General features: G+C 48.5%; 1 pseudogene; it reads right to left on the bottom strand.

Moving 5' to 3' along the window:
- Positions 1-5829: 5829 nt before the first annotated feature.
- The window catches only part of LOC117505409, a 30354-nt pseudogene continuing 23750 nt past the window's right edge, over positions 5830-12433 (bottom strand).

Raw genomic sequence — 12433 nt, 5'->3', positions numbered from 1 at the left:
TAGTCAAATTATAAACAAACCCTGTGTGGTATTTTTGTATTCAAGGCACAAAATTACATGAATCTGCCAAATTTGTTTGGAAATATCTTGATTAGCTTCTGAGGAGAGAAGAATCAAACAGACATACAAACAGTACAGTGTGTGGCAAATTATAGTGTTATAAAGGTAATATCATCAGTGTTCCACTTCAGTGAAATTGTATTATGATTTTTTTTTTTTTTTTTTGCTGACCTTTAGCCATATACTCAAATGTATCTTTATCTGTAACCGGCAGACTTTTTCTCAACCCTGGGACTTCTTTGTGTTCCCAGGGTGAATAAAAAGTCCACCGGTCACAGAGCCTTTTCATGTCATGGCCCCTGCTCTGTGGAAGGATCTCCCGCTGCACATAAGGCAGTCGACACTGTCGAGACTTTACATATAAGCTCAAGACCCACCTTTTCCCCTGTTTTATCATAGGTATTTTATGTATGTTATTATGGTATTATGTATATTCTATTTTATTTTGATACTTTTTTGTACTTTTTTAATAGGTTGTTTTTTTATCACGTTTTTATCTTTTATTCTTGTTGTGTTCTCTGTGTTGTTGTGTGAAGTGCCTTGAGGATGATTTTATTATGATTGGTGCTATACAAATTAAAAATGTGAGCTTAGATCAGGGGCGTAGGCAGAAATCATAAAATGGGTGGGCCCAGAAAAAATCAGCGGGCCCAACCTTTGGGGTTGTAGGTAAGGTTGTAGGTATTATAATACACAGTTTGAAAAAGTATGCCTCGTTTGGACATCGCAAGCAACGTTATCACTTAGCCTACAGCACTGGCAAAGTGAGCACACAGACGCCATGTCAGACACAAGTACTCTTCATGGATAATGCAAGCTGCAGTGCAGCGCCACACACACACACACACACACACACATTCAGTGCAAGTCTGGTAGCCTACTTGGCTCGGCCTAAACCCAAAACGTCAATAGGTATTTAAATAAGGCATTGTTTCAAAAATGAATTCCAAGTTAATGATGAACACATCTCAGCCAACTGCACAGACGCTGTGTGCACAGTTACACAGACGCAAAGTGTCAGACACAAGCACCCCATGGACAGTGCAAGCAGCAACGCAACACTTAGTCATGTAAAGTCCTTTAAATTAAAAATTCAAAATATATCCGCAACATGAAAACAGGTTTGCTCGGTGGCCAATTATGAAATTGATAAACAATGGAAACCATGGCTCAGCGGCCAAATTAAAAAACATCAGAACGGACACCAACATGATTCGTGGCAGTTGCAATATAATATTAACAATTAGGCCTATTTAGAAGAAAAAAGTAATTAATGGTCTCACACTTACATTTGATGATTCTTTTTAATGCATGCTACAGCAGGAGACGACGGGGTTTTTTGTTGAACTCTCATCACGTCATCATAGTCCAACGATTCGGTCAGTTCTCTTTCAAGGGAACGCACGGAGAGTGCATTCAGTCTGTGAGTCAACATGGATGTTCTGGTGGACGTTTTTATCCGATTAACAGTAGAAAACAGCCGTTCGACGGTGCATGTTGTTATTGGCATTGTGATGAGGGCCCGCAGAAGACTATTTATTTGAGGAAAAATGTGGTCCCTCGTTTATCGTGGGAGTCATGTTCTAAAAATAACCCGCGATAAGCGAAATCCGCGAAGTAGTCAGCGCTATTTTTTTGGAATTATAGATGTTTTAAGGCTGTAAAACCCCTCACTGCACACTTTATACACTTTTCTCAAACAGGCATTAACATTTTCTCACTTTTCTTTCTTGTGTAAACACTCTCTTTTTCTTCTGTGCGAGAAGATTATAAACAGACACACGCAGAACACAATGCGCGTACTCTCCCCCGCTCACTGCCTCCCGAGGTACGGATGTGGGACCCCGCAAAGAATCCAAGTCCTCTCTCGGTGGCCACGGAGCTCTGCAGCTGTGGTCAACATCCGCATCAAAACAGCGAGCGTAGTCTCTGGACCTGTTGTCAGATTTGGCGCAATTCCGCACAGCAGACAGGAGGAGGTGGCCCGCTGCTGCATTTACCGAGCTCGCAGAAAGCGCATCGGAGGCAGTGAGAGCAATCACGGTGATGCCGACCGGTGCCGCGACCGGCTCACCTGATAAGGACGCAGAACACAATGCGCCGTTAAAAAAAAAGCATGCAAAATTGCACTAAAAAAAATCTGTGAAACTGCGAGGCCGCGAAAGGTGAACCGCGTTATAGCGGGGAACCACTGTACTCTGAAAATGAATTAATACAAATCACAGAAGATGAACCAGATTTTTTTGACAAAATTTATTAATTGTCGCTCAGTGCTAATGCAATACCATATCATAGGAATACAATGAAGCAACAACATGTGACTGTCGAGTGTTGACTCAGCCTTCTCATTGGATGGGGCGGGCCTGGCTGACAAGTGGGCGGGCCCAGGCCCGCCCCTGGCTACGCGTAAGGCTTAGATATTCTTCTGTTTAGATTTACTTTGTAGGTTAACTGACCTTTAACACTCGGTTGACCCTGTTGATTATCAGACTTTGATGATCAGGGCGATTCTTCTTCTGCACAGTGAGGCTGAATGCCGACATCTTCGTCAGTGAACTCTTTGTGAAATATTTGCACAGTGGATGTTTTTAGACATATTTAACAAAATTTTCAAATGTATTATCCTGACAGTCCTTTTATAAGAGTTGTGTAATTCAGATCAGAAGGAGGCTTGCGACTCTGAGAAGGGCAGAGTGGATCTGGAAGTGGAGAGGGAAGAAAGAGAAGGAATGGGTAAGGTTCTTTTGGGATCCTTTTAGATATGCCCCAGAACCTGTTGGAAGAGAACAAGAGTGGAAGGCTGGAAGCTACTGAGCAGGAACTTGAGGAACACATCAAGAATCAGCTAACCGACCAAGAAAAGAACATCCCACTTGGATCACCAGGGCATGTGCCCCATCCTTCTGAGCCAGCCATTGAGTTTAATACGACTCCACTAAATGGTCTGAAGTCAAGTTCGTGGTAGACAAGGCAAGGTGTGCCTCTGCACCAGGTTCCATTGGTGTGCCCTATAAGATTTATAAAAACTGCCCCATGGTGCTGAAGCTACTCGCTGATGAGAGTAGCTTGGAAGGTCCAAAACATCCCCTCAGAATGGAGTCGAGCACTAATGACCTTCATCCCAAAAGAACAAAATTCCTGCAACATCTGCCAGTTTAGAGGCATTGCACTTCTAAATGTGGAAGGGAAAATATTATTTTCTGAGGTGGCCAAGTGTCTAACCAACTACCTCCTGAACAACTGTTTCATCAACACCAATTGCAGAAGGCAGGTGTCCCAGGTTCCCCAGTTGTGTGGAACACTCAGCCATGATCTGGGAGCAGATTCAGACAGCCAAGTGTGAAAAAACAAGATCTCCATGTAGTCTGGCTGGATCTGGAGAATGCTTATGGCTCTGTACCCATCAGCTAATCACCTTTGCCCTAGAACTCTTCCATATACCATCTACTTCATCAGCTTCACTGTTTGCTACACAACACAGGATATCACAACAGACTGGTACCACCTAGAGCAGGGGTGGGCAACTTGTTCCAGAAAGGGGCAAGAGGGTGCAGGTTTTCTTTGCAGCCACTGACTCCACCAGGTGATTTCACTGATTAACTTATTCCATCTGCTCAAAGTGATATTAATCAGTGAAATCACCTGGTGGAGTCAGTGGCTGCAAAGAAAACCTGCACCCTCTTAGCCCTTTCTGGAACAGTTGCCCACCCCTGACCTAGAGAAAGGCATCACAGTGGGTTGCTCAGTCTCTCCCATCCTCTTCACAGCAGTTTTTGAAATTATTCTCATCGGCGGGAGACAGATGGTCTGAGGGGTGAGAGGACAGTCAGGCTAAGGACTGCAGCCCTCTGAAGCTACATGGATGATGTAACCACCCTTCTTCAAACAGCAGCCTGTACCAACCAGCTAATGAAGAGGTTAGAAGAATTCCTGAGTCGGGCCAGGATGAGGATAAACCAGCTGTTCCACAGTCTCTCCATACGCAAAGGAGTCAGAAATGATCACATCTTATTCACAGTGAACAATGAGAAGATCCCAACACTGGCAGAACAACTCGTCCGGAGCCTGGGAAACTGTGTACAGCCGACCTTGTCAGACAAGCACATGGCTAATACAGTAATGACACAACTTACCGATGGTCTGACACAGATGGACGAGAGCCATCTTTTGGGAAAATTTAAGAGCTGGTGCTACCAATTCACCTTATACAGGCGGTTGATGTAGCCTCTCAAGATGTGTGAAATCACCACCTCCACTGTGCAGAAGATGGACTCAAAAGCCAATAGCTATATTAAGAAGTGGCTGGGCTTACCGTGATGCCTCACCAGCATTTGATTGTTTGGGAGGAATGTGTTGTGTGGGCCGCTGAAGAGGAGGTACTGCTGGCCCACCACCACCAGAGGGCGCCCTGTCTGGAGCGCGGGCTCCAGGCACCAGAGGGCGCTGCCGCCTCACAGGAGCAGCCGGGGTGACAGCTGTCACTTACGACAGCTGTCACCAATCATCTGATCAGCAGTGGTATATCAGCAAGACGACATCTCCACCTCTTTGCCGAGATATCACTCTACCTAGGAGGTACAGTACTCAGCCGACTGTGTTGTCTTTTGACATTAACACTTTGTTACTTTTGTGCGTTAAATAGCAGACATTCTTCCGACGAGAGGTGGAGGTGGTTTTCCCGCCATACGGGTTGCTGGGTGCAAACGCACCCACATTTAACTGTTTTTGTTCCTCGCCAGCAGTACCAGATCCGACACGCGGAGGCAGTGGCCACCTGGGAGTTCGGGACTTGGCGGCTCCAGTATCCCCGGGGTTCGGTGGCGGAGGAAATCGTGTGGTTCCGGTTCTGCTTTGGACAGACGTCTCTTATCTTCGAGCCTGCCCACGTGACACATTTTGTGAATTGAGTTCTTTGTCTATTGTTGTAATCTGTTGTGTTTGTTGTGCTTATTCACAATAGTAAAGTGTTGTTATTTGACTTCCTCCATTGTCCGTTCATTTGCGCCCCCTGTTGTGGGTCCGTGTTCCTACACTTTCCCAACAGAATGCACTTCAACTGCCACTGAGGTCAATCCTGTTGGGCTACAGACAGGAGAAAGCGAGGCTTGTCCTAGAGTTGAGAAACTCGTCTGACTCATCTGTGAAGAACATCAAAGCCCCAGTCCGAACAGGTCGCAAGTGGAGAGCAGCAGGCTGAAATACCAAGATATTGTTGACAGGGTGCAGTCGGGGAGAACTGTCCTGGGGTAGGGGACTGCTCTGAAGAGGTAGTTTAAAGCCAAAACAAAGGAACAGAAAGAGCTAGTGATCTCTGAGGTAGTCAGGACAGAGGAGGAGCTCTAGCAGATCAAAGACCTTAGCCATTCCCAGCAAGGATGCTGATGGATGACCTGGGAGGCAGTAACTCGAAGGACCATAGGATGGGCCGATAAGTGGAAGATCCCCCAAGCCAGGCTGAGTTTCCTCATAAGGTCTACCTATGACACCCTACCAAGCCTCAGCAACCTTTGTCTGTGGTATGGCTCAGAGGAGAGCTGTCAACTCTCCAGTGCCCCATATCTGAGCCTGCAGTACATCCTGTCAAGCTGTAAAACAGCATTGACCCAGGGTCAGTACAGGTGGTGTCATGACAGAGTCCTGCAGAAGCTGACGGAGATCGTGGAGGTTTGTAGGGTGGAAACAGCCAGGGAACGCCTATCATTGACATCAAGCCAACTGATCCATTTCAGGGGAAGGACTTCTAGCAACACTCTGCTGAGAGCAGCACTGTCAGGCAATTGTGACTGGAGCCTGAGAGTGGTCCTCAATCGGCAGCTCGGGTTTCCAACAGAGACCACCACAACTTGCCTTTGACCGGACATTATTCTTCAGTCTGCCACACCTAGGGCAGTGATCTTGGCAGAGCTCACTGTCCCATGGGATTGAGGAATGGAGGCAGCCTTAGAGAGGAATAAAGACCATTACCTGGATCTGATAACGGAGTGCAGAGAGGCTAGGTGGTCAGCTGCCTGGTGGAAGTCGGCCTGCAGGGGGTCCATGGAAGCATCCACCCAGCGCTTCTTGAAGAGCATGGTGATCAAAGGCCCCAAACTCATATAAAGGCCCTGAAAGATCTGGCTGAGGAAGCTGAGCAGGGAAACTTCTGGCTTTGACTAAGAAGAATGCAGGGGCATTCAGGTCAGCTGCAGGGGACAGCAGGAAGACAGCAGGAAGACGTCCCTGCCGTTGCTCCACCACCATGAGATGTTCCGGGATGAATGGAGCGAAACTTTAAACTTTACAACTTTAATTGATTGCCATATTCATTGGTAAAGAACTTGATAACGATTTTATCATATACAGTGGTCCTTCGTTTATCGCGGGAGTTACGTTCTAAAAATAACCCGTGATAGGGGAAATCCGCAACGTAGTCAGTGTTATTTTTTACAATTATTATAGATGTTTTAAGGCTGTAAAACCCTCACTACACACTTTATACACTTTTCTCAAACAGGCATTAACATTTTCTCACTTTTCTCTCCTGTGTAAAGACTCAAAGTTCAAACCTTAGTAGAAAAAAAACCGTTTTCCTATAAATAATTATGATGACTTTTAGAACTAACGAATTTAATTTTAACCATCAACCTACGAGGTTGGACACGTAAGAAATTATTAATAGTGACTCACCAGTATTTCACAGTTCCTCTGACCACGCCTCTTCGTCGTGGCGCCGCTCCACTGTCTGGATTGGCTGATTACTCGGGTGGTATGAAAAATATTACCCACCAGCGAAAAGGGTGTATTGCTATTTATTCTTTAGTGTTTTATCCAATCATATTGGCGTATCATTTATAGGTATAAGATAATTTAAATTAACCTTTTATTGATCAATGAAATGAAAAACAAGAATCATTCACAGTATATAGAAATATGAGGTCTGTCCAAAAAGTAACGGACCTTTTTATTTTTTTCAAAATCTATATGGATTTGAATCACGTGTGATTACATCAGCCAAGCTTGAACCTTCGTGCGCATGTGTGAGTTTTTTCACGCCTGTCGGTTGCGTCATTTGCCTGTGGGCAGGCTTTGAGTGAGCACTGGTCCACCCCCCTCATCGGATTTTTTATTGTCAGTGAAATGGCTGAGAGACTGCCGCTTTGCTCCATGAAATTTTTTTCAGAAACTGTTAGAGACAGTCAGATGGAAACCATTCGAAAGATTCAGATGGATTTCGGTGAAGATTCTGTTGGCGTCACACGGATTAAGGAGTGTTAAAACCTTTTTAAAGACGGCCCACAGCGGCGGAGGGCGCGGCGCACCGAGCGGCCATCGACAGGCTGGAACAACCAGATCATTTCTAAACTGAACGCTGTGTTGATCTGGGACATCGTGTGACTACCACAGAAATGGCAAGAGAGCCGGACATAGCACTTTTGCGGCACATTCCACTGTTACAGGAGATTTTGTAATGAAAGACGTGCGGAGGATTTCGCTCAACAAAAAAAAAAAACGCTCAACAAAAAAACACCTCCGTGTTGGAAACCATTCGTAAGATTCAGGTGGCTTTCGGTGGCTTTTCAGTCGAGTGAGTATCCGAGAAATTGTTTAACAGCTGGGCATGTTCCAACTTGTCCTGTGAGACTTCCAACATGGAGGTGTTGTTTGTCCAGCGGCTGTGAGCGGCGCGAATCCATCCGCACATCTTTCATTTCAAAATCTCCTTTAACAGTGGAATGTGCCGATAAAGTGCTGATTCCAACCTCTTCTGAAACTTCTCTACTAGTCACACGACGTCCTGCATCAACAGAGCCTTAAATTTGGAAGTGATATGCTCGTTCCAACCTGTCGATGGCCGCTCGGGGCGCAGTGCGTCCTCCGCCGCCGTGGGCCATTTTTAATCCAGTTTTAATGGACCTTAATCCGTGTGATACCCACAGAATCTTCACCGAAATCCATCTGAATCTTTCGAATGGTTTCCAACTGGCTGTTTCTAACAGTTTCTGAAAAAAAATTCATGGAGCAAAGCGGCAGCCTCTCAGCCATTTCCCTGACAATAAAAATCCGACGAGGGGGGTGGACCAGTGCTCACTCAAAGCCTGCCCACAGACAAATGACGCAACCGACAGGCGTGAAAAAACTCACGCATGCGCACGAAGGTTCAAGCTTGTCTGATGCAAGCGCACATGATTCAAATCCATATAGTTTTTGAAAAAAATAAAAAGGTCGGATACTTTTCTAACAGACCTCGTGTATATATATATATATATATATATATATATATATATATATATATATATTCCGTTCGGCCGGGGTCAACCTGCGGGAAAAATAGGCACACGGGTGAAGGACCTTATCGGTCTTCCCGCTCTGGGAAAGCACAGCTCCTATCCCTGAGTCCGAGGCGTCCACTTCAACCACTAACTGGCGACTAGGATCGGGCTGCACCAGAACGGGTGCAGACGAGAAGCGCCGTTTCAACTCCTTGAACGCGGCATCGCAACGATCCGACCAGGTGAAGGGACCTTTTGGTGAGGTCAGGGCTGTCAGGGGGCTAACTACCTGACTGTAGCCCTTAATGAACCTCCTGTAGAAATTAGCAAAGCCGAGGAACTGTTGCAGCTTCCTACGGCTAGTGGGTTGGGCCAGTCTCTCACCGCCGCAACCTTGGCCGGATCAGGAGCGACGGAGTTGGGGGAGATGATAAACCCCAGGAAGGACAAAGAGGTGCGGTGGAACTCACACTTCTCGCCCTTCACAAACAGCCGGTTCTCCAACAACCGCTGCAGGACCTGACGTACATGCTGGACATGAGTCTCAGGATCCGGAGAAAAGATGAGTATATCGTCTAGATATACGAAGACGAATCGGTGCAGGAAATCCCGCAAGACATCATTAACTAATGCTTGGAACGTCGCGGGGGCGTTTGTGAGGCCGAACGGCATGACCAGGTACTCAAAGTGACCTAATGGGGTGTTGAATGCCGTCTTCCATTCGTCTCCCTTCCGGATCCGAACCAGGTGATACGCATTTCTAAGATCCAGTTTAGTAAAGATTTTGGCTCCATGCAGGGGGGTGAACACGGAATCTAATAATGGCAACGGGTATCGGTTGCGAACCGTAATCTCATTCAGCCCCCTGTAATCAATACATGGACGAAGTCCGCCATCTTTCTTGCCCACAAAAAAGAAACCTGCCCCCATCGGGGAGGTGGAGTTCCGGATCAGCCCGGCAGCTAATGAGTCCCGGATGTAGGTCTCCATTGATTCGCGCTCAGGTCGTGAGAGGTTGTACAGCCTGCTTGACGGGAACTCAGCGCCTGGAACCAAATCAATGGCACAATCGTACGGACGGTGCGGGGGAAGGGTGAGTGCCAGATCCTTGCTGAAGACGTCAGCAAGATCGTGGTACTCAACCGGCACTGCCGTCAGATTGGGCGGGACTTTGACCTCCTCCTTAGCCTGGGAACTGGGAGGAACCGAGGATCCTAAACACACCCGATGGCAGGTTTCGCTCCACTGAACCACCACCCCAGACGGCCAATCGATCCGGGGATTGTGCTTTAACATCCATGGGATGCCCAAAATCACGCGGGAGGTGGCAGGAGTTACAAAAAACTCAATCTCCTCCCGGTGGTTTCCAGACACCACCAGAGTTACTGGTGGTGTCTTGTGTGTGAGTAAAGGGAGGAGGGTGCCATCTAGTGCCCGCACCTGCAATGGCGTAGGAAGCGCCACCAGAGGGAGCCCTACCTCCTTTGCCCATCTGCTGTCTAGCAGATTCCCTTCTGACCCCGTGTCCACCAGTGCTCGGGCTTGAAGGGTTAAATCCCCTCAGGATTGTGACTGGGAGTCGTGTGGCAATTTGTGTGTGTCTCACTTGAATGTCTTGACCCCCCCTTAGCCCAGTCTCTAAGGGTGAGTGTTGATGTTTTGGCCGTTTGGGGAAGTCTCTCTGTGTGTGCTCTGTTGAGCTGCAGAGAAAACACTCTCCACGGATCAGCCTTCCCATTTTGGCCCTGTGCGTCTCCCTAACAACGTCAACAGGGAGAGCTGTTGCCCCACAAAGCGCTGCGGCTGTGGAGCGTGGGGAGGGCGGCCCCTTTTCAAACCCTGAAGGGAGAGGGGCGGCGCGTATCCGGTCACGTCCTTCGCCTCGCTCCCGACGGCGTTCCTCTAACCGATTGTCTAATCGTATAACGAGATCAATAAGCCCGTCTAAATCCCGCGGTTCGTCCTTAGCCACCAGGAGCTCCTTTAGGACCAACGACAGTCCGTTTACGAAGGCGGCGCGGAGGGCAGTGTTATTCCAGCCGGACCTCGCAGCCGCGATGCAGAAGTCGACTGCATAAGCAGCTGCGCTCCGGCGCCCCTGTCTCATTGACAGCAGCACGGCTGAAGCGGTCTCTCCTCTATTTGGGTGATCGAACACTGTTCTGAACTCCCTCACAAACCCATCATATGTCAGAAGGAGCCGTGAATTTTGCTCCCAAAGCGCTGTAGCCCAAGCGCGTGCCTTGCCGCGAAGCAGATTAATTACATAAGCTATCTTGCTAGAATCAGTCGCGTACATGACAGGACGTTGTGCGAAGACGAGCGAACACTGCATAAGGAAGTCCGCGCACGTCTCCACACAACCTCCGTACGGCTCTGGAGGGCTTATGTATGCTTCAGGGGAAGGTGGGAGGGGTCGTTGAACGACCAGTGGAACGTCACTGTTACGCACAGGGTCGACAGGAGGGAGAGCCGCAGCAGCGCCCTGAGGGCGCGCCTCCACCTGCACGGCGAGAGCCTTCACCCTGCGGTTAAGGAGGACGTTCTGCTCGGTCATTAAATCCAACCAGCCGTGAAAACGGTGAGGATCCGCTGCAACTCACCGATCATTCCTCCTGCGGGCGCCTGTGCGCCCTGTTCTTCCATTGGCCGTTCAACAGCCGGTTGACGCCCCTCGGGATCCATGACGTTGGCCGAGATATCCTGTTGGGAAAGTGTAAGTACACGGACCCACAACAGGGGGCGCAAATGAACGGACAATGGAATAGGTCAAATAACAACACTTTACTGTTGCGAACATGCACAACAAACACAACAGATTACACAATAGATCAAAGGTCAAATTACAAGGTGTCGTGTGGGCAGGCTCGAAGATAGGAGACGCCTGTCCAAAGCAGAACCGGAACCACACGATTTCCTCCGCCACCAGACCCCGGGAATACTGGAGCCGCCAAGTCCCGAACTCCCAGGTGGCCACTGCCTCCGCGTGTCGGACCTGGTACTGCTGGCGAGGAACAAAAACACAATTAAACGTGGGTGCGTCTGCACCCAGCAATCTGCACGGCAGGGAAGCTACCTCTACCTCTCCCTAAGTCTGTTATCACTCACAAAAATCACAAAAAGGGCTTTCTATCAAGCAGTCAGGCTGAGGATATTACCTTTCAGGTAGAACGATATCTCGGCAAAGAGGTGGAGATGACGTCTTGCTGATATACCGATGCAGATCAGATGAGTGGTGACAGCTGTCACAGGTGATGAGTGTCAGCTGTCACCCCGGCTGCTCCTGTGAGGCGGCAGCGCCCTCTGGTGCCTGGAGCCCGCACTCCAGGCAGGGTGCCCTCTGGTGGTGGTGGGCCAGCAGTACCTCCTCTTCAGCGGCCCACACAACAGTTTGAACCTTTTTCTTGTACAATCTGTTATATGGCTGGGGGGGGCCTGGCTGCCGGTTTGTTTCTGTTTTTTGGTTTTCCTCCCAGGTGGCGTGCATTTGGGACTGAGTGGCTGTGTTGCTGAGGCTGTCAGGACCTCACCCTGATCACCTGCGACTCGTCAGGACTCACAGCTGTGGTGCATCTGGATGGAGTGGAACATGTTGGCATTTAAGACTGGAGTGCACAGTGTGTATTTGCCAGAGACTCGACCTTGTGACCAGACGGGTGAGATCGTCGTCTTGGGAGCCATCTCATCAACAGCGGATGCTGAGAACGTCCAGGTTTGATGCACAGTCTGTGAAAGAGGAGGGGGAGGTCTCACGCTCGTCAGCACACTTCCTGAGGTACGTTAGATTTTGTGACTAACAGTTATACAGTCAGTAAATGTGGTGTCCCTCACACCTTATTGTATTGAGCTGTTTGTTAGTCATGTATCAGCTTCCACTGCGGTGGAGTTTTGTGAACTGGATGTTCCATGCCTGCAGGTTGGGAAGCTGATCAGCAATCAAGCCAGGAAGTGTTTGCTGTTTGTACACCTTTAAGTGTTCTGTGTGTAGAGTGTGGACTCACATAATGGTTCCTTCTTTCACAGACTCGGTTGTTGCGGCCACCTGGTGGGTGTCGGCGGGGTCCTTGGGTCCGAAACAGCTTCTGGCTCCGGACCGTTAGCGCTGCTGGGAGCGCACCACGCCA

Source organism: Thalassophryne amazonica, chromosome 23 (assembly GCF_902500255.1).
Source record: "Thalassophryne amazonica chromosome 23, fThaAma1.1, whole genome shotgun sequence".
Taxonomy (NCBI): Eukaryota; Metazoa; Chordata; class Actinopteri; order Batrachoidiformes; family Batrachoididae; genus Thalassophryne; species Thalassophryne amazonica.
The sequence above is the reverse complement of the archived record's forward strand: the minus strand, read 5'-3'. Positions and strand labels throughout refer to the sequence as shown.